Genomic DNA, 26583 nt, shown 5'->3' on the forward strand with positions numbered 1-26583 from the left:
TAGCAATTAGCTATACAAAGCATAAGCATTGTTCAAACCTTTTAAGCAAAATAATTTTGGAGACCTTTGTTGTACTGCAATGCTGTTTGTGCTCTTTTAGTAATTTGTCCTAAGGTGGTTGATTTTTTAAATATATATCTGTCTGTATAAATCTTAAAACTAGGAGTATTATTATACCCGGGAGACTTTTTCACAAGGTTTCTTTATCTCCTCTCAGTAATAATTTTCTTTTAGTTCTACAGGAAGCAAAAATTCTTTATGTTCAGGATGGATGGAAAGGCGCCACATAATAGCTCAGGAGGCAAAGTCCTTTCTTTTATTAGCTATTTATGCATCTGTGTGCCTATCCTTGATTTGGAGAGTCTGAACTACTTCCATCTTCAAAATTGGACCTTGCAATCTCACATGCCCACCTCTTCTGTGATTATCCTTGTGTCTAGAAGGTAGGGTGCTTGTATCATTTCATCATAGGATATTTGCAGTGAAAAGCAGATCAGCCCAGTGGGATGCCTAATAAGAGAGATGATTCACATGTCTAGTTTTTAGAATGCCATGATTCTGGTTTCCTTGGACGTAAAATTATGAGAGATAAATAACATTAATATTTTGACAATCGAAAGAGTATTTGTGCATCAGAACAGCAAATGGAACATATTCCATTGGGAGATCAACTAAAAATATGAAGAAAAAATTATAATCTGATACTCTTCAGAAGATTATTATAGCCAAGAAATAATTTATGATTCAATCTGCACTTTAAAACAAATCAGGGCTGAAATCTAGTAACAAATGTTACACTTTTTCTTTGAAACAATTTATCTCTTTCTCTAGCCCTCTGTTTCTGCTGAAGAGAAATTATAGTGGGACCAATTTGTGTGCAAAGTAAGTTTTAGGTTTGCTATACTTGGCTTAATTATTTGCATAGAGTGCAGCAAGTATTGATGGGCTATATCGGCTCCTTTTAAGTTGGCTTTGCAGGAACTTAACCTAAATATAGGTTATTCTAGTCAAAGCCTAGCTAAAATAACCTGTCTTCAATTGATCTAGCTTAGAAGAAAAGACTGTTATTAAAAGATGCAAATGACTATGTATTGTCATAAAATCATGAACAGTTTCCAAATTAGAGGGAACTCAGATAAACAGAAAGGCAAATTTGCTCACAAAAACATACTTCACCCAAATTCTAAAAACTGTAAACCACTCAAAAGATTTTCTTGACTCTTCTTTAACCAGAGCAGAAGCTTTCCAAACAAGATGTCAATTGTTCACCTTGAAACTGCCATTCACAAGCCACGCAGCTCTTGTCAGATGAGAGCACTGTAGAATCTAACAGTCACTGTAGAACCTAGTAGCTCCTCATAGGAGCTAGGGGAAAAGAAGCTCCCTGCTCATGAGTATCTCTTTCTTCCATCCCCAGGTAGCAAGATCCAATGTAAATCACTTTTATTTTATCGAGTAACTATTTTAGATAACATTATTTCTATTAGCATAGGGATAGCTTCAATTAATATTCCAGAGTAAGGCAGTAAATGCCCCTCAAGTGAAAATTCTTCAGTCCAGTAGTTGCAATTGGGAAGTGTTCACAATCTTTTGCCATAAGCCCCAATAAATATTCTGCCAAGGACCATGAAGTGGAGGATTTGTCCCAACAAGCACTGCAGCCTCTACCCTATATTCTGTGGGCTCAGGCAATCTTACTAGCTCCCATTTAATGTGTCCAATTAACATTTCTCAAAGGGGAGTTTTACATGCCTTCAGTTTTACAGTATTAGATAGGGGAATATCCCCCAGTCAGATACAATACCCATCTTCATAAGACATTTAGGTAAAGAAGTCACAACTGCCTTACATAAAACCTGCTTAAACATCTCAAATTTTATAATCTTATCAAAGTGTACATTTTTCGGTCTGGTCCTAGGAACTTTTCTAGCTCCAGACAATTTTACCTTTTCTGGTGAAAAAAGATTTGGGTTCCCAGCAGAGAGCTGCGTCAAAGACTCTTTTGTCAATCTTTAGCTTAATTTGCCTCAACATTGCCCCACGGAATGTCAGCTTTGTCATTATAACTTCTGCCTTTTGATTTGTCTTTCATTTTCTCCCTCTGGAGCAAATGCCCAAAACTGGTGTGGGAAACTTTAATGTTGGGGGACCAGCAGGGGTTCCCTTTGGTCCACACACACAACATTGAATAGTGTTGTAAAGACCTTTGTTTTATTTATTTCATTTCTTAATAACCATCTAAAGTTTTCCACCACACTTCTGAGGTGAGTCCTTTGATTCCGTTTTGCTTTTCCCATTTTTCAATTTTTTAAATTACCCTAATGCTTTATCAAGTATCTGTAAGACCCATGAGGGAGGGTGAATTTGATAAGGCTTCTCAAATAGTTGTATGATTCTGTGGAAGTAATGTCACCTGAGGTGCACCCCCTAAACCCCAACATTGACCATAACCTGAGTAATAGGATATTCAATGGGAGACTAGCCCAGTCATCATAAAGCCAGTCACACATGGCTTGCATATGAAGTGTGAAAGGAAAGTAAATCTCAGGACCTCAAAATCACTAAGCCAAGGTAAAAGTCAATCTGGGAATTGCATCAAGCAAAACCACCTCCCATTTTATTCCTAAATAAGATAGCTACATAGATAAAAAGTTACATGCTTTCCTCACAATTTGACCACAGGAAATTTCTTGCGAACAAAGGAGAGACAGAACTCAAAGTCATCCCCCCGCTCACGCGATACAAATATGTCACTGATTGCTTCCTTTGCCCTATGGTTTCACTAAGCCAGACTGAGGCATAAGTGACTGTTCCTGTAAATCTCATATTCAGTGAAAGGCTAATCAGAAACTCAAAATAATTCAAACATTTATCTTGTATCCACCTATAACCTGGAGTCCCCCTCTCTGCTTTGAATTGTCCCACCTTTCCAGACTGAACCAATGTACACATCGGATATATTGACTGATGTCTCATGTCTCCCTAAAATATATAAGGTGTAAGGAACGTGGTCCAGGTTCAGCTTTCTGCATATGGCTAGCCAGTTTTCCCAGCGCCACCTAATAAATGAGGAATCCTTTACCTATTGCTTGTTTTTGTCAGGTTTGTCAAAGATCATATGGTGGTAGATGTGTGATGTTATTTTTGAGGCCTCTGTTTCTGTTCCATTGGTCTATATATCTGTTTTGGTACCAGTACCATGCTCTTTTGGTTACTGTAGCCTTGTAGTATAGTTTGAAGTTAGGTAGCATCATGCCTCCAGTTTTGTTCTTTTTGCTTAGGATTGTCTTGGTTATACAGGCTCTTCTTTGGTTCAATATGAAATTCAAAGTAGTTTCTTTCTAATTCTGAGCAGAAAGTCAATGGTAGCTTGATGGAGATAGCATTGAATCTATAAATTACTTTGGGTAGTATGACCATTTTCAAGATATTGATTCTTTCTATCAATGAACATGGAATGTTTTTCCATTTGTTTGTGTCCATTCTTATTTCCTTGAACAGTGGTTTGTAGTTCTCCTTGAAGAGGTCCTTCACGTCCTTTATAAGTTGTACTCCTCGGTAATTTACTCTTTTTGTAGCAATTGTGAATGGGAGTTCACACATGATTTGGCTCTCTATTATTGGTGCATAGGAATGCTTGTGATTTTTGCACATTGATTTTATATTCTGAGACTTTGCAGAAGTTGCTTATCAGCTTAAGGAGTTTTGAGTCTGAGAAGATGGGGTTTTCTAAATATACAATCATGTCATCTGCAAACAGAGATAATTTGACTTCCTCTCTTCCTATTTGAATACCTTTATTTCTTTCTCTTGCCTGATTGCCCTGGCCAGAACTTCCAATACTATGTTGAATAGGAGGGGTGAGAAGGTATCTTGCTTTGTGCTGGTTTTCAAAGGGAATGCTTCCAGCTTTTACCCATTCAGTATGATATTGGGTGTGGGTTTGTCATAAGTAGCTCTTATTATTTTAGATATGTTCCATCAATACCTAGTTTATTGAGTGTTTTTAGCATGAAGAAATGTTGAATTTTATCGAAGTCCTTCTCTCCATCTATTGAGATAATCATGTGGTTTTTATCATTGGTTTGGTTTATATGATGGGTTATGTTTACTGATTAGTGTATGTTGAACCAGGCTTGCATCCCAGGGTTGATGCTAACTTGATTGTCATGGATAAGCTTTTTAATGTGCTGCTGGATTCAGTGTGCCAGTATTTTATTGAGGATTTTTGCATCGATATTCATCATGGATATTGGCCTGAAATTTTCTTTTTTTGTTGTGCCTCTGCCAGGTTTTGGTATCAGGATGATGCTGGCTTCATACAATGAGTTAGTGGGGAGTCCCTCTTTTTCCATTGTTTGGAATAGTTTCAGAAGAAATGGTACCAGCATCTCTCTGTACCTCTGGTAGAATTTCACTGTGAATCCATCTGGTCCTGGGCTTTTTTGGTTGGTAGGCTATTAATTACTGCCCCAACTTTAGAATTTGTTATTTGTCTATTCAGGGATTTGACTTCTGTCTGGTTTAGTCTTGGGAGGATGTATGTGTCCAGGAATTTATCCATTTCTTCTAGATTTTCGAGTTTATTTGCATAGAGGTGTTTATAGTATTCTCTGATGGTAGTTTGTAAATCTGTGAGATCAGTGGTGATCTCCCTTTCTTAGTGTGTCTATTTGATTCTTCTATCTTTTCTTCTTTATTAGTCTGGCTAGCATTCCATCTATTTGGCTGATCTTTTCATAAAACCAGCAGCTAGATTCATTGATTTTTTGAATTTTTTTTTATGTTTCTATCTCCTTCACTTCTGCTCTGATCTTAGTTATTTCTTGTCTTCTACTAGCTTTTGAATTTGTTTGCTCTTGTTTCTGTAGTTCTTTTAATTGTGATGTTAGGGTGTCAGTTTTAGATCTTTCCCTCTTTCTCTTGTGGCCATTTAGTGCTATAAATTTTCATCTAAACACTGCTTTAGCTGTGTCCCAGAGATTCTGGTATGCTGTGTCTTTGTTCTCGTTGGTTTCAAAGAACTTATTTATTTCTGCCTTAATTTCATTATTTACATAGTAGTCATTCAGGAGCAGGTTAATCAGTTTCCATGTGGTTGTGTGGTTTTGAGTGAATTTCTTAATCCTGAGTTCTAATTTAATTGCACTGTGGTCTGAGAGACTGTGTGTTAAGATTTCCATTCTTTTCTATTTGCTGAGGAGTGTCTTACTTCCAATTATGTGGTCAATTTTAGAATAAGTAGGATGTGGTGCTGAGAATGCAGATTCTGTTGATTTAGGGTGGTGAATTCTGTAGATGTCTATTAAGTGTGCTTGGTCCAGAGCTGAGTTCAAGTCCTGAATATCCTTGTTAATTTTCTGTCTCATTGATCTGTCTAATATTAACAGTGGGCTGTTAAATTCTCCCATTATTATTGTGTAGGAGTTTAAGTCTCTTTGTAGGTCTCTAAGAACTGACTGTATGAATTTGAGTGTTCCTGTACTGGGTGCATATATAATTAGGATAGTTAGCTCTTCTTGTTGCATTGATCCCTTTGCCATTATGTAATGCCTTTCTTTGTCTTTTTTGATCTTTGTTGGTTTAAAGTCTGCTTTATCAGAGACTAGGGTTGCAACCCCTGCTTTTTTTTTTTTTTTTTTCTTTCCATTTGCTCAGTAAATCTTCCTCCATCCCTTTATTTTGAGCCTATGTGTGTCTTGCATGTGAGATATGTCTCCTGAATACAGCACACTGATAGGTCTTGACTCTTTATCCAATTTGTCTGTCTGTGCCTTTTAATTGGGGACATTTAGCCCATTTACATTTAAGGTTAATATTGTTATGTGTGAATTTGATCCTGTCATTATGATGCTAGCTGATTATTTTGCCCATTCATTGATGCAGTTTCTTCATAGTGTCAATGGTCTTTACATTTTGTTATGTTTTTGCAGTGGTTGGTACTGGTTTTCCTTTCCTTATTTAGTCCTTCAAGTGCTCTTGTAAGGCAGGCCTGGTGGTGACAAAATCCCTCAGCATTTGCTTGCCTGTAAATGATTTTATTTCTCCTTCACTTACGAAGCTTAGTTTGGCTGGATTTGAAATTCTTGTTTGAACATTCTTTTCTTTAAGAGTATTGAATATTGGCTCCCACTCTCTTCTGGCTTGTAGGGTTTCTGAAGAGAGATCCACTGTTAGTCTGATGGGGTTCCCTTTGTGGGTAACCTGACCTTTCTCTCTGGCTGCCCTTAACATTTTTTTCTTCATTGCAACCTTGGTGAATCTGACGATTATATGTCTTGGGGTTGTTCTTCTCGAGGAATATCTTTGTAGTGTTCCCTGTATTTCCTGAATTTGAATGTTGGCCTGCCTTGCTAGGTTGGGGAAGTTCTCCTGGATAATATCCTGAAGAATGTTTTCCAACTTGGTTCCATTTTCCCCAACACTTTCAGGTACACCAATCAAACATAGGTTTGGCCTTTACACATAATCCCATATTTCTTGGAGACTTTGTTCATTCCTTTTCATTCTTTTTTTCTGTAATCTTGTCTTCACACTTGATTTTATCAAGTTGATCTTCAGTCTCTGATATCCTTTCTTCCATTTGATCAATTCTGCTATTAATACTTGTGTATGCTTCACGAAGTTCTCATGCTGTGTTTTTTTCAGCTCCATCAGGTCATTTATGTTCTTCTCCAAACTGGTTCTTCTAGTTAGCAATTTCTCTAACCTTTTATCAAGGTTCTTAGCTTCCTTGGTTGGGTTAGAACATGCTCTGTTAGCTCAGAGGTGTTTGTTATTACCCACCTTCTGAATCCTACTTCTGTCAGTTGGTCAAACTCATTTTCCACCCAGTTTTGTTCCCTTGCTAGTGAGGAGTTGTGATCCTTTGAAGGAGACGAGGTGTCCTGGTTTTTGGAATTTTCACCCTTTTTGCACGGTTTTTTCCTCATCTTCATGGATTGATCTACCTTTAGTCTTTACTGTTGGTGACCTTCAAATGGAGTTTTTGTGCAGAAGCCCTTGCTGTTGAAGTTGGTGCTATCACTTTCTGTTTGTTAGTTTTCCTTCTAACAGTTAGACCCCTCTTCTGCAGGTTTGTTGGAGGTTGCTGTGGGTCCACTTCAGACCCTGTTTGCCTGGGTATCACCAGCAGGTTCTGCAGAACAGTGAAGATTGCTGCCTGTTTCTTCCTCTGGAAGCTTCGTCTCAGAGGGCACCAGCCAGATGCCAGCTGGAGCTCTCCTGTATGAGGTGTCTGTCGACCCCTGCTGGGAGATGTCTCTCAGTCAGGAAGCACAGTGGTCAGGAAACCACTTGAGGAGGCAGTCTGTCCCTTAGCAGAACTCAATCACTGTGCTGGGAGATCTGCTGCTCTCTTCAGAGCTGGCAGTCAGGAACACTTAAGTTTGCTGAAGCTGTGCCCACAGCTGCCCCTTCCCCTTGGTGCTCTGTCCCAGGTAGATGGGAGTTTTATCTATAAGCCCCTGACTGGGGCTGCTGCCTTTCTTTCAGAGATGCCCTGGCCAGAGAGGAGGAATCTAGAGAGGCATTCTGTCTACAGCGGCTTTGCCAAGCTGTGGTGGGGTCTGCCCAGTTAGAACTTCCCAGTGGCTTTGTTTACACTGTGAGGGGAAAACTGCTTACTCAAGCCTCAGTAATGGCAGACCCCCCTCCCCTCACCAAGCTCAAACATCCCAGGTCGACTTCAGACTGCTGTTCTGGCAGTAAGAACTTCAAGCCAGTGGATCTTAGCTTGCTGGCTTGCTGGGGTCCATGGGGGTAGGATTAATTGAGCAAGACCAGTTGGCTCCCTGGCTTCAGCCCCTCTTCCAAGGGAGGAAACAGTTCTGTCTTGCTGATGTTCCAGGCACCACATCAGCAAGGGTATGAAAGAAACTCCTGCAGCTAGCTTGGTGTCTGCCCAAACAGCCGCCCAGTTTTGTACTTGAAACCTAGGGCCTTTGTGCTATAGGCACTCCTGGTCTGTGCATTGCAAAGACCATGGGGAAAGTGTAGTATCTGGGTCAGATAATACCGTCCCTCACAGCACAGTCTCTCAAGGGTTCCCTTGGCTAGGGGAGGGAGTTCCCCAGCCCCTTATACTTCCTGGGTGGGGCAATGCCCCATCCTGCTTCTGCTCATCCTCCATGGGCTGCAACCACTGTCTAACTAGTCCCAATGAGATGAACCAGGTACCTCAGTTGGAAATGCAGAAATCACTTGCCTTCTGGATTGGTCTTGCTGGGAGTTTTAGACTGGAGCTGTTCCTATTCAGCCATCTTGCTTGGGAATCTCCCCTGTTAACCATTTTTATAGCCCATGAATTTTAGATGTTTACTTAAGTAAGAAACTTAAGGTTAAAATATGGGTATTTTGCCAATAGCTCAGGATTTAGCTGTTTTCATTAAACCAACATTAAATGTTGATTAAATGTTGTACTTATCAAAAATTACACAAGCAAAGATCATTCTGTTCTGGACTGGGTTTATTTTTCATAACCCTTATGGCAACTTTTGACACCTTATAGTATTCTGCAGGGGTAGGTATGAATCTGCTTGATCAAAAAATGGAACCAAAAATGCTAACAATTCTTAAGACACTTCTAATATTACTTTACCAATAATTTTGAAGCTAGACTATTTATTAAAGATTTTACTTAAGTCCCATGAACCAGAAAAGCATTTGAACTTATTATTTAATTTGTGAGTACTCTAAGATAATTCAGTGCCTTGTGAGCAAAACACATAACAAAATACCTGTACATACACATAAACACACACATGCACACTCATATTAACAAAGATCCCATAGCTTTGACTTTAGAACTCTAGCGCTGAATTATTAATACTAACTCACTGGTTTGCAAAAACAAACAAACATAAAACAGTTGGATCTCAATAGTGCTTTTGGTTGTGGTGTTTTTTTTTTTTTTTTTTTTTTTTGGTTTTTTTTTCTCAGTAGAAAAGTAACAGCAAATTTAAAGCATACATAAAAGAAAACAGAGAAACTGGAAACTGTAAAGTTGCAGGTCAACATTTGGGCTCTGAAATTTTTCTTGAAGCAATTTGTCCATCAGTTTCAAACATGAACAAAATATCATTATATGTTCGTTTTATACAAACATTTGCAAGTAGTGGTGGCACAAAACCAACGGGGTACCTGAAAGGTATATTTGTTTCCCATTTCTTCACTTTTCTTTTTCCTTCTTTCTTTCTTTTTCTTTCTTTCTTTCTCTCTTTCTTCCTCCTTCTCTCCCTCTTTCTTTCTTTTCTTTCTTTCTTTCTTTTTCTTTCTTTCTTTCTTTCTTTCTTTCTTTCTTTCTTTCTTTCTTTCTTTCTCTTTCTTTCCTTTCTTTCTTCTCTTTCTTCTTCCCTCTTTCTTTCTTTCTCTTTTTCTTTCTTCTTTCTTCTCTTTCTTCCTCTTTCTTTCTTTCTTTTCTTCTTTCTTTCTTTTCTTCTTTCTTTCTCTCTTTCTCTTTCCTTCCTTCCTTCTTTCTTTCTTTCTTGCTTCCTCCCTTCCTCCCTTCCTTCCTCTCTTTCTCCCTTCCTTCCTTCCTTTCTCTCTCCCTTTCTTTTCTTCTTTCTTTCTTTCTTTCTTTCTTTCTTTCTTTCTTTCTTTCTTTCTTTCTTTTTCTTTTCTTCTTTCTTCTTTCTTTCTCTTTCTTTTTTGGAGGAACTGAGATGTGGCCTAGGGTTTATTGTAGAGGTACAAGTGTGCTGATTTTGGGTGGGACTTCATAATGTGTCACCACTGAGTGTTTCAGCTGTCTTGTGCATCTCAGTTTCTCTCTCAGGACATCTAGCACCTCACAGAGGGCTCAAAACAGTAAGTGATCAGCGCTTAAATTTGTTTCTTGAACAAGCCTTTTAAAACAAATTTTGTTGGGGGTTCCCTATGAGAAAAAGGAATGGAGAAGATCCTTTAGAATGCACCTCTGAACTAGAATTAGGATCCTAAACAACTACTTCCTAGGAGCAAAGGAAGAAAAAAAATAGCTGAGAATAAATGAAGGACTGTCAACCAATGGGAGGGCCAGGGCTCAGGAGAACTTACCAGTTCCACCAGAGGAGAAGCTCAAAGTCGGGGCGAGGGGGCTTTCAGTGGGTCCCTGCTGGTGCCTTAGTTACAAATTTGGAGTCCTGAGTCTTCCCTAAGACCCCACATATTTGGTAGCAAATTATTGTCAACAAAAGGAGTCAAACTCTGTGAAATACTTGAAGAAATTTATTCTGAGCCAAATATGAGTGACTAATGGCCCATGACACAGCTCTCAGGAGATCCTGAGAACATGTGCTCATGATGGTTGGGGTACAACTTGGTTTATATATTTTAGGAAGACACGAGACTTAAATAAATCCGTGTAAGACTTAAATAAATTGGTTTAGTCTGACAAGGCAGAACAACTGGAAATGGGGGCTTCCAAGTCATAGGCAGATTAAAAAATCCTTTGATTGGCAATTGATTGAAAGATTTAGTATCAATAGAAAGGAATGTCTGGGTTACAATAAGGGTTTGTGGAGACTATGGTTTTATTATGCAGGTGAAGCTTCCAGGTAGCAAACTTCAGAGAAAATAGATTGTAAATATTTCTTATGAGACTTAAGGAGTCTGTTCTATTAGTAATTCCAAAAAGGAGGGAAGTATACTGAGGCATGTTCAACCTCCCTTTCCATCATGGTTTGAACTAGTACTTTAGGTTAGCTTTGAAATGCCCTTGCCAAGAGGAGGGATCCATTCACATGGTTGGGGGACTTAGAATTTCATTTTTGGATTAGACCTCCCAAAGGCCCCACTCTCTAATATAATCACATTGGGAGTTAAGATTTTTGCATATGAATTTTTTAAGGACAAAAATATTCAGTTCATAATATTGAGACAATGGCTCTTGAGAATAATTGACTACTCCAGTTATACAATCTGATCTCATTTATAGAATAAATCACTATTTGGACTAGTTGATCTTTTAATCTGTGAGTATCAAGCATAAAGTAATTTGTAACAGTGAAATCAAGAAAGGATTAAAACTCAAGAACTTCTCCCTCTCGCACACACGCAATGTTCTGCTTAATAACTGCAATCCTGAAAACTACTATTTCTAATTTGAAAATATTATTGGAGAGGAAAATATTGTTATCAATCAAGTAGTAATATAAATATCTTTGGGAAATTCCCTGAAATAAACCATAAGCTGTGTTTCTCTACAAATCTTTCTTTTCTCAGAATGATTTTTCCCTCAACTGAAATCTAAACTTGTTAGTGAATACCATAAAGTTAAAGAATACACAGTTCAAACTCTGAATGCATGCTCATCTCCAAACTATAAAAATCTTATAAATATCAAATACTCCTTATGATTGTGTAGCAGAATGTGTTATGTGCTGCATTTGCCAGGACAAAGGATTCGGCCAGCTGAAGTTTATCACTTCCTTCTTCTTCCAGCTGCCTCTCACCTCCCCTTTTCCTCAGAGTCTGTAATGTCTACCTCCTTTACTGGTGCCACAGTCAAATGTAGCAAATCTCTTTCTTTATTGAACTTTTCAAATCGCTGAGAAAGGCTGGGCGCGGTGGCTCAAGCCTGTAATCCCAGCACTTCGGGAGGCCGAGGCGGGCGGATCACGAGGTCAGGAGATCGAGACCATCCTGGCTAACACAGTGAAACCCCGTCTCTACTAAAAATACAAGAAAATTAGCCGGGCGTGGTGGCAGGCGCCTGTAGTCCCAGCTACTCGGGAGGCTGAGGCAGGAGAATGGCGTGAACCTGAGAGGGCGGAGCTTGCAGTGAACTGAGATCGCACTACTGCACTCCAGCCTGGGGCACAGAGCAAGACTCCGTTTCAAAAAAAAAAAAAAAAAAAAAAAAAAAAAATCGCTGAGAAAGAGATGATTTCAAACTTAGCCATGGGAGCCTTTCTGATTAAGAAGTTTACGTCAATTTCAAGTACATTTTTCAAGAAAACAAATATGTTGGTGCTGAATCATATACAACCTGTGCCATGGAGAACTTAGTTCTCTGGGTAGGTATCTCTTTTTTTCTAGTGTGTTGAAAATCACAAAGATCAGTGAAGTCAGACAAGAAAGAAAATGAGCAAGCAACATATGTCAGTCCCATGAAAACGGAAGCTGAGCCTAAGAGAAAGCTCCAGGGGCCTCTACTGTTCCAGCAGAAATGGAGGTTAGGTGAATCAGCAGTCACCCCAGAGAAGGCCTGCAAAGTGACAGCCCAGAGTCTAGTGGGCCACATACAACACACTTACACTATACTCTTTTAGACCAACAGTACCGGGTGGCAAAAAATAGCTTGGACATGAAGTTAGGAGACCTCCAACAAGCTGTGAGATATGGGGCCAATTGCCTAAATTCCATAGGCCTCAGCTTTCTCTTTTAAAAGCAGAGGTCAACAAGAAAAGTGGCTTTGAAACGTTTTTTAAAAATAGCTATTTTTCCCCCCAAATGACAAATAGATGATAGATAGATAGATAGATAGATAGACAGATGGATAGAGATAGATGATAGATAGACGATAGATAGATAGCTAGAGATAGATAGATGATAGATGATAGATAGATAGAGATGATAGATGATAGACAGAGATAGATGATAGATGATAGATAGAGATGATAGATGATAGATAGATGATAGATAGATAGATAGATAGATACATAGATACATAGATAATATATAGAGTTTTACTGTTGAAAACAGAGAGAAATGAAGCTACTTAAGGGTACTGGACAGGTGTAACCTGATCCCCGAACTTTCCTCTTCTTGCCCCTTAATCACAGTGGCTACTGAACCACTTCCATGGAGATTTTTGAGAACACTGGAACGCAGTTTGGAAGTCCTTGCTGGGAAGCCACCTCAGGTCACATCATTTTAGATTTGTTTTTCTAATGTGAAGAACGTATTCGTTAGATAGGGAAAGAAAATAAAAAATTTCTGATAAAAGCAAGGTTGGGCAAAGGTCGGAAATGGCCAATAAGTCATTTTTAAACTGTGTTACTCTCTACAAGCTACAGCTAGTGCATTTTCCCATGACCTAGAAGTCTAAGGAGTTGGTGTTATGAAATATGGTTGGGTAAACTGAAAGAACTCAACTCTAGGGTGCTGGCATTAACTGTGGTGTTTTGCAAGTCTTCTCGCATTCCTATATTTTCATTTTTTTTTTAATTTGCACAGTCAGACAATATCTACCTCATATAGTTGCTCTGAAAATTTGATGAAGTGATTTATGAAAGTTTAGGGTAGAAGCTGACACATAGTAAGTACTCAGGGAATTATTGTTTTTATTGACGATATTAATAAAGATATGCTGTGCTATCATTGCAAATGTCAGCACAGCTTTTACTTCTGCATGGCATTGAGGAGGCCACAAAAACTGACTGAACTCAAAGTCTGGCTACATTGTGGCCCCAAAATAAGGGATGACTATTATTAAAGTAACAACAAAAAACATAAGTCAAATAAGGAGTTACATTATCAATATGCAATTCTGCTAATGTCTCTTCTCAAAAATATTTTTATTAATATAATAGGTTTAGGTAGCAATTTGAATTATCATTTTCATATTTTACTGAGTATTAAATGTCTTTTGAAATACAAAGGAATGGATTTTCAGAATTGCTACTCCGAAAATTTCACATTCAGAGAAATTTTTTCCTTAAAATAATTCTGCATACAAAAGGATAATTCAATTCTCTTGAGTTTTCAGGTTAATAAACCTATAAGCATTTAATACACCACTTTAAACACTGTATTATATGAAATAGGCTCACAAGATATGGATGTACAAATTTAGGTTGCTTAAATATTAATTCACAATAAATTTTGTATCAATTATGGATCTTGACAACCAAGTTAGCAACATCACTGTATCCTTTCATCTAGGCAAGTTGGAAAATTAAATAAGAAGTTGAATTCTAATAAAAGAGTTGTTTTGAATGCATGGAAGTTAGCTATAGAACTCAAACATGTGGCTATGTATTTGGGGAAACTGAATTGTTCAAATTTACCCAGCCTTGGGTTGATAGAACCCTGAGTAGAACCCACATATGGGTTAATACTGAGTATAATTGATAGAACCCAACAATTATACTCAGTATTAATGACTATGACACCGTACTGGATGCTGTGAAAGATAAAAGAGAAGTATGCTGCCCTCAGAGAGCTTGTAATCCCACTGGGAAGCCACCTCTAACATTTATTGTATGATTAGAAAATAATACAAGGCAACATGTAATCGATGCCCAAGGCCCAGGTGTTACTTATAGTAAGAAAAAGTACAATAAAATCCAGAAGAGTCCAGGAAATTCTTCAAAAAGAAGTTAATCAGAATATAAAAGGTGAGAAATCTAGCTAGAGGTCTATCAAAATTTCTTACCTTTGCTCATGTTTGAGTTCACAGCTGCTAGTGAGAAGTTAGAATATAATTGGTTTGAGAATGCAAGTTTTTGTCATAGTGTAAATATGTTTTCACGAGGTTCACCTATATATAGTAGACATTAGTAAAAGTGCTGTACTAGGACATCATCTTCCCAAAAGTACATAACATCAATTATCTTTAATAAGAAATGAGTAGCAATTCGCTTGAATTGTCTTGTATTGTTTCTCAATCATAAAACCAGCTGAGAAACAAAAGGTATGTGTAATCTTTCATTGCAGATTAAAATTGCCCTAACACAAAGATTCCCAATGGAGAAGATTATCACCCTGCAGGGGACATTTGGCAATGTCTGAAGACATGTTTGATAGTCTCCTTTGGGGTAAAATGAAGTACCACTGGCAAATAGTAGGTTGAAATCCAGAGATGTTGACATCCTCCAATGCACGAGACAGCTTCTATCTATAAGAATTATCCAATATGAAGGGTTCATCATGCTGAAGTGAGAAAACTAGGCCAAGGTTAAATAAATATCCTATATAAGGTTCCCAGTGCCTAGCCCACAGACACATAAAAGGCCCTCTAGTTTGAGATTCCTCTATTTCCCCCTACCACCCTAACCTACACCCTACACCCTAATTCTTAACTTGAATCAAGATTTGTATTCTAAAAAAAGATTTGTATTCCAGGAATTATCAGTTGAACTTAAGAGAAAAAATTAAAAGTGTGTGTGTAGCAAAATTTCCATTTTGATCCTTAACCCATTCTAGTTTTCTTTTAACGTTTGCATAGAACATATTTTTTTCTTGCTATTCACTTTCTCCTGTTCCTTTCCTCCCCTTCCCCCTCCCTTCCCCTTCCCCCTCCCCTCCCTTCCCCCTCCCCTCCCCCCTCCCATCCCCTCCCTTCCCCTTCCCCCTCCCCTCCCTTCCCTCTTCTCCCCTTCCCCCTCCTCTCCCCTTCCCCTCCCCTCCCTTCCCCCTCCTCTCTCCTTCCCCCTCCCCTCCCCTCCCCTCCCCTCCCTTCCTTCAGGACAACATACCTGGTGTAAGGTTTCTTTTTCTTTTTAAAGTAAAGATCAGATTTCACTATGTTGCCCAGGCTGGTCTCAAACTCCTGGGCTCAAGCAATCCTCTCACTTTAGCCTCTCAAAGTGCTGTGATTACAGACACAAGCCATGGCACTTGGTCATATTCATTTTCAACAGGAAAGTAAATATAAAAAGTTAGATTGATCAAAGATGCATATTTTATGCAAATCAAAAAAAGAAGAGGGATAATGTTTAGTGATTAAAACAATTTTGTAAGAGAAGAAAGCATGTTCAAGTTATGAATGCTAAAATGTAAGAATCTAAAGAAAAAATGCTTTAATGTTTATATTGTTGTTCAGTTTTTCAACACCTTTTCACATATATGGTCTTTATTGTGTCCTTGCTGAGATGGACAGAGCAAAGTTATGAATACTATTGAAAGATGGCAAAAGATGGAAACCAAGAGATCTAAGCAGAATTTCTACAGCCACAGTTGTTTCTTTTATTCCATATCAATTGATGTCTAAAAGTTATTTAGTGATAAGACTTCAGAATCCAGCAATATGCAATAAGAAAAATTGCGAAGAGAAATAAAACACAAAGTGGCTAAGAAGTATTTTGTGTTCATATAAATGAAAAGGGAAATTTATTCATAAGATGAAAAAGTGATAATATTTCCTTCAGGAAGTAATAAAAAGAGATCTATAGAGGTATTATTGACAAGGAGTTTGAAAACAAAGGAATACGGTGATTCCAAGACTACTTTCTATAAGGATGTGAAGCAGAATATAGAAATCAAATCTCCCACTTTGTTAATTATTCATTTTGCAGAACAGAAGCTTTTTAGTCTGATGGAATCCCATTTACATATTTTTGCTTTTGGTACCTATACTTTGGGATTATAACCAAAAATGCATTGCCCAGAGCAATGTCATGAAGCTTTTAAGACTCCAAATCATAACTGCAGTTTTACAACTTCTAAGTATATGTCTTTTATTTCATTGAACAGGATCCTTTCCACAAGAAATGAGACTTACTGCTATTTCAGGGTCAGTATTTGGTAACCTGTCTTTAGTTAATGTGCCAAAGATGAGGCACATTAAAAAAAATCTAAGCTCCACAAATGGAAATTAAAATTGGAAACCCCAAAAAGATAAGCTTCATACCAACCCCAAATGATAATGCATCATAATCCTTTAGGAATCATACTGTAAGAAGTTTCTTATTTTTCCATGAAATACATACTCAATAGATCCTTATTTGCTTAATACTTCGAAATTAGTAGGAAAACACCTTTTTCAAACAAGTAATAGACTAATTATTGTGGGCATATCTGTTCTTTCCCAACATGAACGCACATCTTCTCTCTCGTATTCCTAAAACCAAAGTTTACTTAATATTGTAATTGATTTGGAAGTGGTTTTCAGAAATTTCTCAGTCACTGGGAACAATTCACAGCAGACCATCAAAGATGCTGCTTCACTTAATCTCTTTCATGTGGAAAAAAATAATGATTTGACTCTCCTAACAGTAAATATTTATTGTAGGATTCTCACATAAAGTTTAGAAAAAAATAGTCCCAAACATCCTTCATAGCATTGACTAGCATAGAAAATTCATAGAAGTTTCTGTTTTCCCAAAAAAACCTGGAGATAATGGTAGAAAATTCTTTTTCATCTAATGCAATTTTACAACCTCTTATTTCAAAAGTATGTGAAACACACATTTTAGATAGAATACTTACTGCCACTAAATATGTTCCAGAACATGTTTGTTTCATGATGTTATTGAATTATTTCTTATCTAAATTGGTGTTCTCGCTCTCTCTCTTTCAAGCCTTTGAGTCAGTGCAGTTCTAATAGCAGCAGAGGAGCTTCTGATCACTACCCCACCTCAATTGTCTCTGTTGTGTAAATAATTTTGATTTGAAATTTGAAAATTTATTTTAAACTTTCATTCTGAAGTTAAATATTTTGAACTTATTTTCCCTAATATGACTCGTCCTGAATGTATGAGTTAGGGCAAAGTCCAAGGACAATGGTACAACTTCATGCTTGTTTATCATTTCTTCCAGTTCTCTAATTGTTTCCCCATATTTTTGAGTTATTGGGCTCTCTTTATACATTTGATCATATAAGCTCATAGAGAGTATCACTTCAGGTAAACACTTTTAGCTGTGGTTAACAGAAACCTGTTAGACTTAGGAGATGACAAGTGGCCAGACCATGTGTTGTTACATATTCACAAATGTTAAATCCCCTGGGGGATCTAATTCATCCTCAAAAATCAGGTTCAGTACTGTGCATAATCTCCTGATTTAGGTATGTTGCTATCCAAAATAAGTAATGGATGGATCCAAAATCCATTATGGATACAAAATAAGTAAAAACTTAATTGAATGTACAGATGAGTAGAGGATGAACCAAGATTTCAAATGGCTAGAATGCAAGTGAAAGGATTTAATTAATATCAAAGAAGAGTTACCAAAAAGAGCAATGTGTTTAGAATTTCTAATATATTCTAGGTGTATGTATGTATTATATATAGATGATTGCATTTAATGTTCATATTAAAATAAAATACTGTGTATTGATTTCACATTTTTTTTAAAAAAAAGAAGGCCCCAAAAAAATATAAATTTTTTCAAAGTTTTGAAATTAGTCATAGGCAGAGTTAGGGTTTGAATTCAGGTCTGTCTGAACCAAGAATGTGCATCCTCTCCGAAGGTTATATAGGAAGTAATGGGGGCACAGGTGGTAAAAGTGGTAGCCAGAAGGACATCATAAATAAAATGTGACTTGGAATAGGCCATGAGGTAAGTGGTAAGCAGTCATGGAAACAGATACCTACAAGAGCGCAAGCACGAGTGCATGTTTTGGGAAGACCTGCTGTTTGATTTTACCATTTGTGTAGGTCAATACTATGAGAAGACATCAGAAAACTCTGAATAATCAGTGTTTTAATGATCAAACTAAGAAGTTTTTTTTAAAATTCTGGATATACAGTGTGAGAATTACAGGCTCATAGCAACAGGATAGACAGTAACTTTGACAGTAGTATGAAAGAAGATATTTCAAAGGGAAGAGAAAGGGGACAAGGCAGGGAGATGAGTTTTCGGTATTCTGGCAAGAGAAGGTGAGAGTCCAAATTGTGGTGATGAGAATGGGACTGTCAATAAGAGTACAGACATAAGAAAAGGGCACCCATGTGGAGAGATACTCAGCTGAACTTGGCAATGGATTGAATGGGATGAACAAGAGAGATAAAGACCAATATTCTTCAAGATTTCAATCATGGTTTGATCAAGTTAAGGGTGATTCAGTTATCTGATATAACAGAGTGAAAAAAAAGGATCTGTCTGAGGTTGGGGCATGGCAGGGCTGAAGATGATCTGTGAGATTTTTTTTAATATGATCCCATTACTGGAATAACACTAGATGGGCAAAGACATAAAGTGTTTTACAAGGATTAAATAAATGATTAGGGTAGCTAACCATAGACTGGGCCTCTTAAAAGCTAAAATGATAGTGAAAGATACCTAGAGAGACACATTCCAAGTATATAAATAATTTGTTGATGAGAATGTTCTTTTTTAGATTAAAAAAAGAATCAGAAGGTCTTTGGGAAACCACTCTCACACATTTTGGTCTCAGTGGTGTGTGAAGTTATTAGGTGTTACTCCTGCAGAATTTGCCTTGATATGTAGATACTTCCTAGAGGATAAAATCCAAGAATATAATATTTAAAATGAAAAAGGCAAAAAGAGTAAGTAAGGGAAAGGCCAATACACCTGAAAATCAGTGAAAGGAGAACTAAAGTTACCTAAAATGTAGTTTGGGAAGTAAGAGTAGCCAGTAAGGAAAACCAACAGAGGGAAGTTTGTGAAATACCCAAAGAGAATTACTCCCAATGGCTCTGTGACTCAATTATTCTCTAAGCCTAGGTGCCAGCATTATAAATACATTTTTAAAATAAAGATGATTAGCTATAATTATTTCTGGTTCTAGAAACGAGGAAATGCTGCTCACAATGAGACTTCCATGATAAAGGACAAGGACAGGTTATGAGAACTCAAAGGAAGCAAGGCCCATTAGATGGTGCCCAGGAGAGGAGTTAACATGACACTTTGTATAGAGAAGAAAGAAAAGATTATTTGAAATCTAAATCTAAGATTTTAAAATGTATTTACATTGTTTGGAGTAAACAAGTTTTACACCCATGTAGAAAAAAAGTCACTAAGTTGAACACTAAATTAAATTCTACAGATCAGAAAAAAAAAAATTTCAGCTGGAGTTTCTTGGGCTCTATTTTATTTATTTGTTTTACTTAAATTGAATGTAATCAAAGCATTTATATTAAGTCTGTAAGTTCAAATCAAGGGCAGCCTAGAAATATGTGGTACAAATTGATGAGCCTTGTAATAATTTTGTCTGAAAGTGATATTGTATTTGCCTGCTACAGACCTGGGAATTCCATTATTATGCATGCAGTCATTTATCTTAACAGAGTCTTCGATAGATTTCCATTCAAAGTGGGAATTTACCTTAATAAAAATACCTTACATACTACTTTAGTATGAAAATATCTTACATACTACTTTTCTATTCACATCACACAAAGAAAAAGTTCTTCAAGGAAAAGCTACACAAAGGGAATAAGGCTTGGGAAATGAAAAAGAAATAAGATGGAAAATAAATCCAATAGACTCAGACCAGGACACGCAATTTTACTATCACTTCTTTAAATTCAATTTCCACTTGTAATTTTTTTCTGGACTATTCTGGGATTAGCCTGCTATACCCTTTTTCTACCACAAAACTTTCTTCCCTGGGGCTCCATCTTTTTGAGAAATGAGGTACTGAAACATAGTTTTTCTCTAGTTCTATATGTCCTAAGATCAACACATAAATCCTGTATGTGTTCGCCTGGATTTTCTGGATTTTTTTTTTTAACCACAAATAACTACTGGGGAAAGATAGAGTCACATAATACACCCTGAAGTTACGGAGCATGAGATTTACTAGTTATAGGTAGCCTTATGTTCATCTGAATATGACTGAGGCAAGGCAGCATTGACTTTTAAGATTTTTCATCAGTCTTGCCTAAACTTTCAACTGATCTTGGTAAACTCCAAGCAACTTTTTGTCAATTCTGTACCAACAGCTCACCATCTTCAACACTTTCCAGGAAGATAACCGATTGTCAAGTGTAAAATCAAAGGGAATTTCCAGACTAGTATTGGGAAAGCCTCTGCTTTCCCAAAGAGAATTTCATGTTAAACCACTTATTGCCATCTTCTACTTTGTATAAAATACATGAAAAACAAAAGCTGATTTATTTTAATTAAAGTCTTTGCAAATCTTCTTATCCTTTGTTTACATTTCCCCCACCTTCACCCCCACCCCATAAACTGCATTTAAAAGTACTTTAAAGTTGTTTTGATCCGTCTTTCACTCCAAGAAAATATTAGGGCACTTTGATTGGAGGATCTGGAATTTGGGGGTAAAATATGAGCCTATTATTCTTTGGATTTAGTTCTATGATCTTATAAAACAATCAGAAAGCACCCCTGTGGTTTGAATGACAGAACAGCAAGCAGGCCTGAAAACATTTATCAAGCTGGCCATACTTGGACACAGTTCTGCCTTTTGCTTCCCGTATTAGCTCTGTTAAAAGACCAGCCTGGACTTCCAGGCCTCTGAGCCAAAGCTAAGCCATCATATCCCCTGTGACCTGCACGTACACATCCAGATGGCCGGTTCCTGTCTTAACTGATGACATTCCACCACAAAAGAAGTGAAAATGGCCTGTTCCTGCCTTAACCGATGACATTACCTTGTGAAATTCCTTTTCCTGGCTCATCCTGGCTCACAAGCTCCCCCACTGAGCAGCTTGTGTTCCCCACCCCTGCTAGCCAGAGAACAATCCCCTTTGACTATAATTTTCCTTTATCTACCCAAATCCTATAAAATGGCCCCACCTTTTTGGTCCTCTCTTTTTGGATTCAGCCCACCTGCACCCAGGTGATTAGAAAGCTTTATTGCTCACACAAAATCTGCTTGGTGGTCTCTTCACATGGACACACATGACATTTTGGTGCCGTGACTAGGATTGGGGGACCTCCCTTGGGAGATCAATCCCCTGTCCTGCTCTTTGCTCCATGAGAAAGATCCACCCACGACCTCGGGTCCTCAGACTGACCAGCCCAAGGAGCATCTCACCAATTTTAAATCTGGTAAGCGGCCTCTTTTTACTCTCTTCTCCAACCTCTTTCACTATCCCTCAACCTCTTTCTCCTTTCAATCTTGGCAGCACACTTTAATCTCTCTCTTCTCTTAATTTCAGTTCCTTTCCTTTTCTGGTAGAGACAAAGGAGGTGCTTTTTATCCATGGACCCAAAACTCCGGTGCTGGTCACGGACTTGGGAAGACAGTCTTCCCTTGGTGTTTAATCACACAGGGATGCCTGCCTGATTATTCACCCACGTTTCAGAGGTGTCTGACCACACAGGGACGCCTGACTTGGTCCTTCACCCTTAGCGGCAAGTACCGCTTTTCTTGGCGGGGGCGGGTGGGCAAGAACCCCTGACCTCTTCTCTCCCTGTCTCTACCCCTTCTCTGCTTTTCTGGAGGGCAAAAACCCCATGACCCCTTATCTCTGTGCCCTGACCCCTTATCTCCACATCCCCACCCCTTTCCCACTTTTCTGAAGGGCAAGAACTCCCCAACCCTTTCTCTTCGTGTCTCTACTCTCCCTTTTCTCTGGGCTTGCCTCCTTCACTATGGTCAACCTTCCACCCTCCATTTCTCCTTCTTCAACCTTAGCCTGTGTTCTCAAGAACTTAAAATCTCTTCAACTCACACCTGACCTAAAACCTAAAAGCCTTATTTTCTTCTACAAATGCCGCTTGACCCCAATACAAAGTCGACAGTAGTTCCAAATAGCCAGAAAATGGCACTTTCAATTTTTCCATCCTATAAGATCTAAATAATTCTTGTCGTAAAATGAGCAAATGGTCTGAGGTGCCTGACGTCCAGGCATTCTTTTACATATGGGTCCCTCCCTAGTCTCTGTTGCCAATGCAATTCGTCCCAAATCTTCGTTCTTTCCCTCCCGCCTGTCCCCTCTGTCCCAACCTCAAGCATCGCTGAGTCTTTCTAATCTTCCTTTTCTACAGACCCATCTGACCTCTCCCCTTCTCTCCAGGCCGAGCTAGATCCCAATTTTTCCTCAGCCTCTGCTGCCCCACCCTATAATCCTTTTATCACCTCCCCTCCTCACACCAAGTCTGGCTTACAGTTTCATTCCGTGACTAGCCCTCCCTGACCTGCCTAGCAATTTCCTCTTAAAAAGGTGACTGGAGCTAAAGACATAGTCAAGTTTAATGCTCCTTTTTCTTTATCTGACCTCTCCCAAATCAGTTAGCCTTTAGGCTCTTTTTCATCAAATATGAAAAACCTAGCCCAGTTCATGGCTCATTTGGCAGCAACACTGAGACGCTTTACAGCCCTCGACCCTAAAAGGTCAGAAGGCCATCTTATTCTCAATACACTTTGTATTACCCAATCTTCTCCAGACATTAAATAAAACACCCCAAATTAAATTCCAGCCCTCAAACCCCACAACAGGACTTAATTAACCTCACCTTCAAGATGTACAATAATAAAGTAGAGGTAGCCAAGTAGCAACGTATTTCTGAGTTGCAATTCCTTGCCTCCACTGTGAGAGAAACCCCAGCCACATCTCCAGCACACAAGAACTCCAAATTCCTGAACTGCAGCTGCCAGGGATTCCTCCAGAACCTCCTCCCCCAGGAGCTTGCTACAAGTGCCGGAAATCTGGCCACTGGGTCAAGGAATGTCTGCAACCCAGGATTCCTCCTAAGCTATGTCCCATCTGTGTGGGACCCCACTGAAAATTGGACTATTCCACTCACCTGGCAGCCACTTCCAGAGCCCCTGGAACTCTGCCCAAGGCTCTGACTGACTCCTTCCCAGATCTTCTCGGCTTAGCAGCTGAAGACTGACACTGCCCGATTGTCTCGGAAGCCTACAGGACCATCGCAGACACTCTAGGTAACTCTCACAGTGGAGGGTAAGTCCGTCCCTTTCTTAATCAACCTTTTTATTTATCCCCACCTGTCCAGTTCCCTTATTAGGCCGAGACATACTAAATTGTCTGCTTCCCTGACTGTTCCTAGACTACAGCCACAACTTATTGCCACCCTTTCCCCAGTTCAAAGCCTCCTTCGCATCCTCCTCTCGTATTCCCCCCACCTTAACCCACAAGCATAGGACACCTCTACTCTCTCCTTGGCAACTGATCATGCACCCCTACCATTTCATTAAAACCTAATCACCCTTACCCCACTCAATGCCAATATCCCATCCTGCAGCATGCTTTAAAAGGATTAAAACCTGTTATCACTCACCTGTTAGAGCATGGCCTTTTAAAGCCTATAAACTCTCCTTACAATTCCTCTATTTCTCCTGTCCTAGACCCAGACAAGCCTTACAGGTTAGTTCAGAATCTGTGCCTTATCAACCAAACTGTTTTGCCTATCCACCCCATGGTGCCAAGCCCATACACTCTCCTATCCTCAATACCTTCCTCCACAACCCATTATTCTGTTCTGGATCTCAAACATGCTTTCTTTACTATTCCTTTGCACCCTTCATCCCAGCCTCTTTTCGCTTTCACTTAGATTGACCCTGACACTCATCAGGCTCAGCAAATTACCTGGGCTGTGCTGCTGCAAAGCTTCACACACAGCCCCCATTACTTCAGTTAAGCCCAAATTTCCTCATCTGTTACCTATCTTGGCATAATTCTCATAAAAACACATGTGCTCTCCCTGCTGATTGTTTCCAGCTAATCTCCCAAACCCCAATCCCTTCTGCAAAACAACTCCTTTCCTTCCTAGGCATGGTTAGTGGGGTCAGAATTCTTACACAAGAGCTGGGACCATGTCCTGTAGCCTTTCTGTCCAAACAACTTGACCTTAACTGTTTTGGCCTAGCCCTCATGCCTGCGTGCAGCGGCTGCCACTGCTTTAATACTTTCAGAGGCCCTAAAAATCACAAACTATGCTCAACTCACTCCCTACAGTTCTCATAACTTCCCAAATCTATTTTCCTCCTCCCACCATCACTCAAGACAGTGCTTATGCTGATAAGGTAGCTAAAAAAGCAGCCATCAAAAGGCATCAGATCCCATTGCTCAGGACATGCTTATGCTGATAAGTTAGCTAAAAAAGGCAGCTAGCATTCCAACTTCTATCCCTCACGGCAGTTTTCCTCCTTCACATCAGTCACTCCCACCTACTCCCCTGCTGAAATTTCCACCTATCAATCTCTTCCCACACAAGGCAAATGGTTCTTAGGCCAAAGAAAACATCTCCTTCCAGCCTCACAGGCCCATTCTATTCTGTCATCATTTCATACCCTCTTCCATCTAGTTTACAAGCTGCTAGCCTGTCTCTTAGAACCTCTCATTTTCTTTCCATCCTAGAAATCTATCCTCAAGGAAATCACTTCTCAGTGTTCCATCTGCTGTTCTACTAACCCTCAAAGATTGTTCAGGCCCCCTCCCTTCCCTACACATCAAGCTCGGGGATTTGCCCCTACCCAGGACTGGCAAATTGACTTTACTCACATGCCTCAAGTCAGAAAACTAAAATACCTCTTGGTCTAGGTAGACACTTTCATCAGGTAGGTAGAGGCCTTTCCCATGGGGTCTTAGAAGGCCACTGTGGTCATTTCTTCCCTTGGGTAAGACATAATGCCTCAGTTTGGCCTTTCCACCTCTATACAGTCTGATAATGGACCGGTCTTTATTAGTCAAATTGCCCAAGCAGTTTTTCAGGCTCTTGAAACCTTTATATCCTTTACCGTCCTCAATCTTCAGGAAAAGTAGAACAGACTAATGATCTTTTAAAAACAAACCTCACCAATCTCAGTCACCAACTTAAAAAGGACTAGACAATACTTTTATCACTTTCCCTCTCTGAATTCTCAGAATTCAGGCCTGTCCTTGGAATGCTACAGGTTACAGCCCATTTGAGCTCCTATGTGGACACTCCTTTTTATTAGGTCCCAGTCTCATTCCAGACACCAGACTAACCTGGACGACACCCCCAAAACTTGTCATCCCTACTATATTATGTCTAGTCATACTCCTATTCACCGTTCTCAACTACTCATAAATGCCCTGCTTGTGTTTACACTGCCAGTTTACAATGTTTCTCCAAGCTATCACAGCTGATATCTCCTGGTGCTATCCCAAATCTCCTGGTGCTATCCCAAACTGCTCAAATCCCAAACGTTAGATGTCCTGGGTCCTCCCAATTCTTAATCCTTTAATACCTGTTTTTCTCCTTCTCTTATTCAGACCTTATGTCTTCCATTTAGTTTTTCAATTCATACAAAACTGCATCCAGGCCATCACCCAATCATTCCATATGACAAATGCTCCTTCTAACAACCCCACGATATTGCCTCTTACCAGAAAATCTTCTTTCAGCTTAATCTTTCCCACTCTAGGTTCCCACACCGCCCTAATCCTACTTGAAGCAGTCCTGAGAAACATCGCCCATTATCTCTCCATACCACTCCCCCAAAATTTTTGCTGCCCCAACATTCAAAACTATTTTGTTTTACTTTTCTTATTCATATAAGAAGACAGGAATGTCAAGCCTCTGAGCCAAAGCTAAGCCATCATATCCCCTGTTACCTGCATCTACACATCCAGATGGCCGGTTCCTGTCTTAACTGATGACATCCTACCACAAAAGAAGTGAAAATGGCCTGTTCCTGCCTTAACTGATATTACCTTGTGAAATTCCTTTTTCTGGCGCAAAAGCTCCCCCACTGAGCACCTTGTGATCCCCACCACTGCCTGCCAGAGAAAAACCCCCTTTGACTGTAATTTTCCTTTACCTACCCAAATCCTATAAAACGGCCCCACCCCTATCTCCCTTCGCTGACTCTCTTTTCGGGCTCAGCCCGCCTGCACCCAGGTGATTAAAAAGCCTTACTGTTCACACAAAGCCTGTTTGGTGGTCTCTTCACATAGATGCGCATGACGTGGACCATGGTCATGTTGTTGAGAAAACAGAATGATCATGACTGCCAATTCTCATAGATTTTAATTTTCCTTATTTTCCTTTCTCTTGGAACTTGAAGATAACATTTAG

Source organism: Trachypithecus francoisi, unplaced genomic scaffold (assembly GCF_009764315.1).
Source record: "Trachypithecus francoisi isolate TF-2019V2 unplaced genomic scaffold, Tfra_2.0 Lachesis_group2, whole genome shotgun sequence".
Lineage (NCBI taxonomy): Eukaryota > Metazoa > Chordata > Mammalia > Primates > Cercopithecidae > Trachypithecus > Trachypithecus francoisi.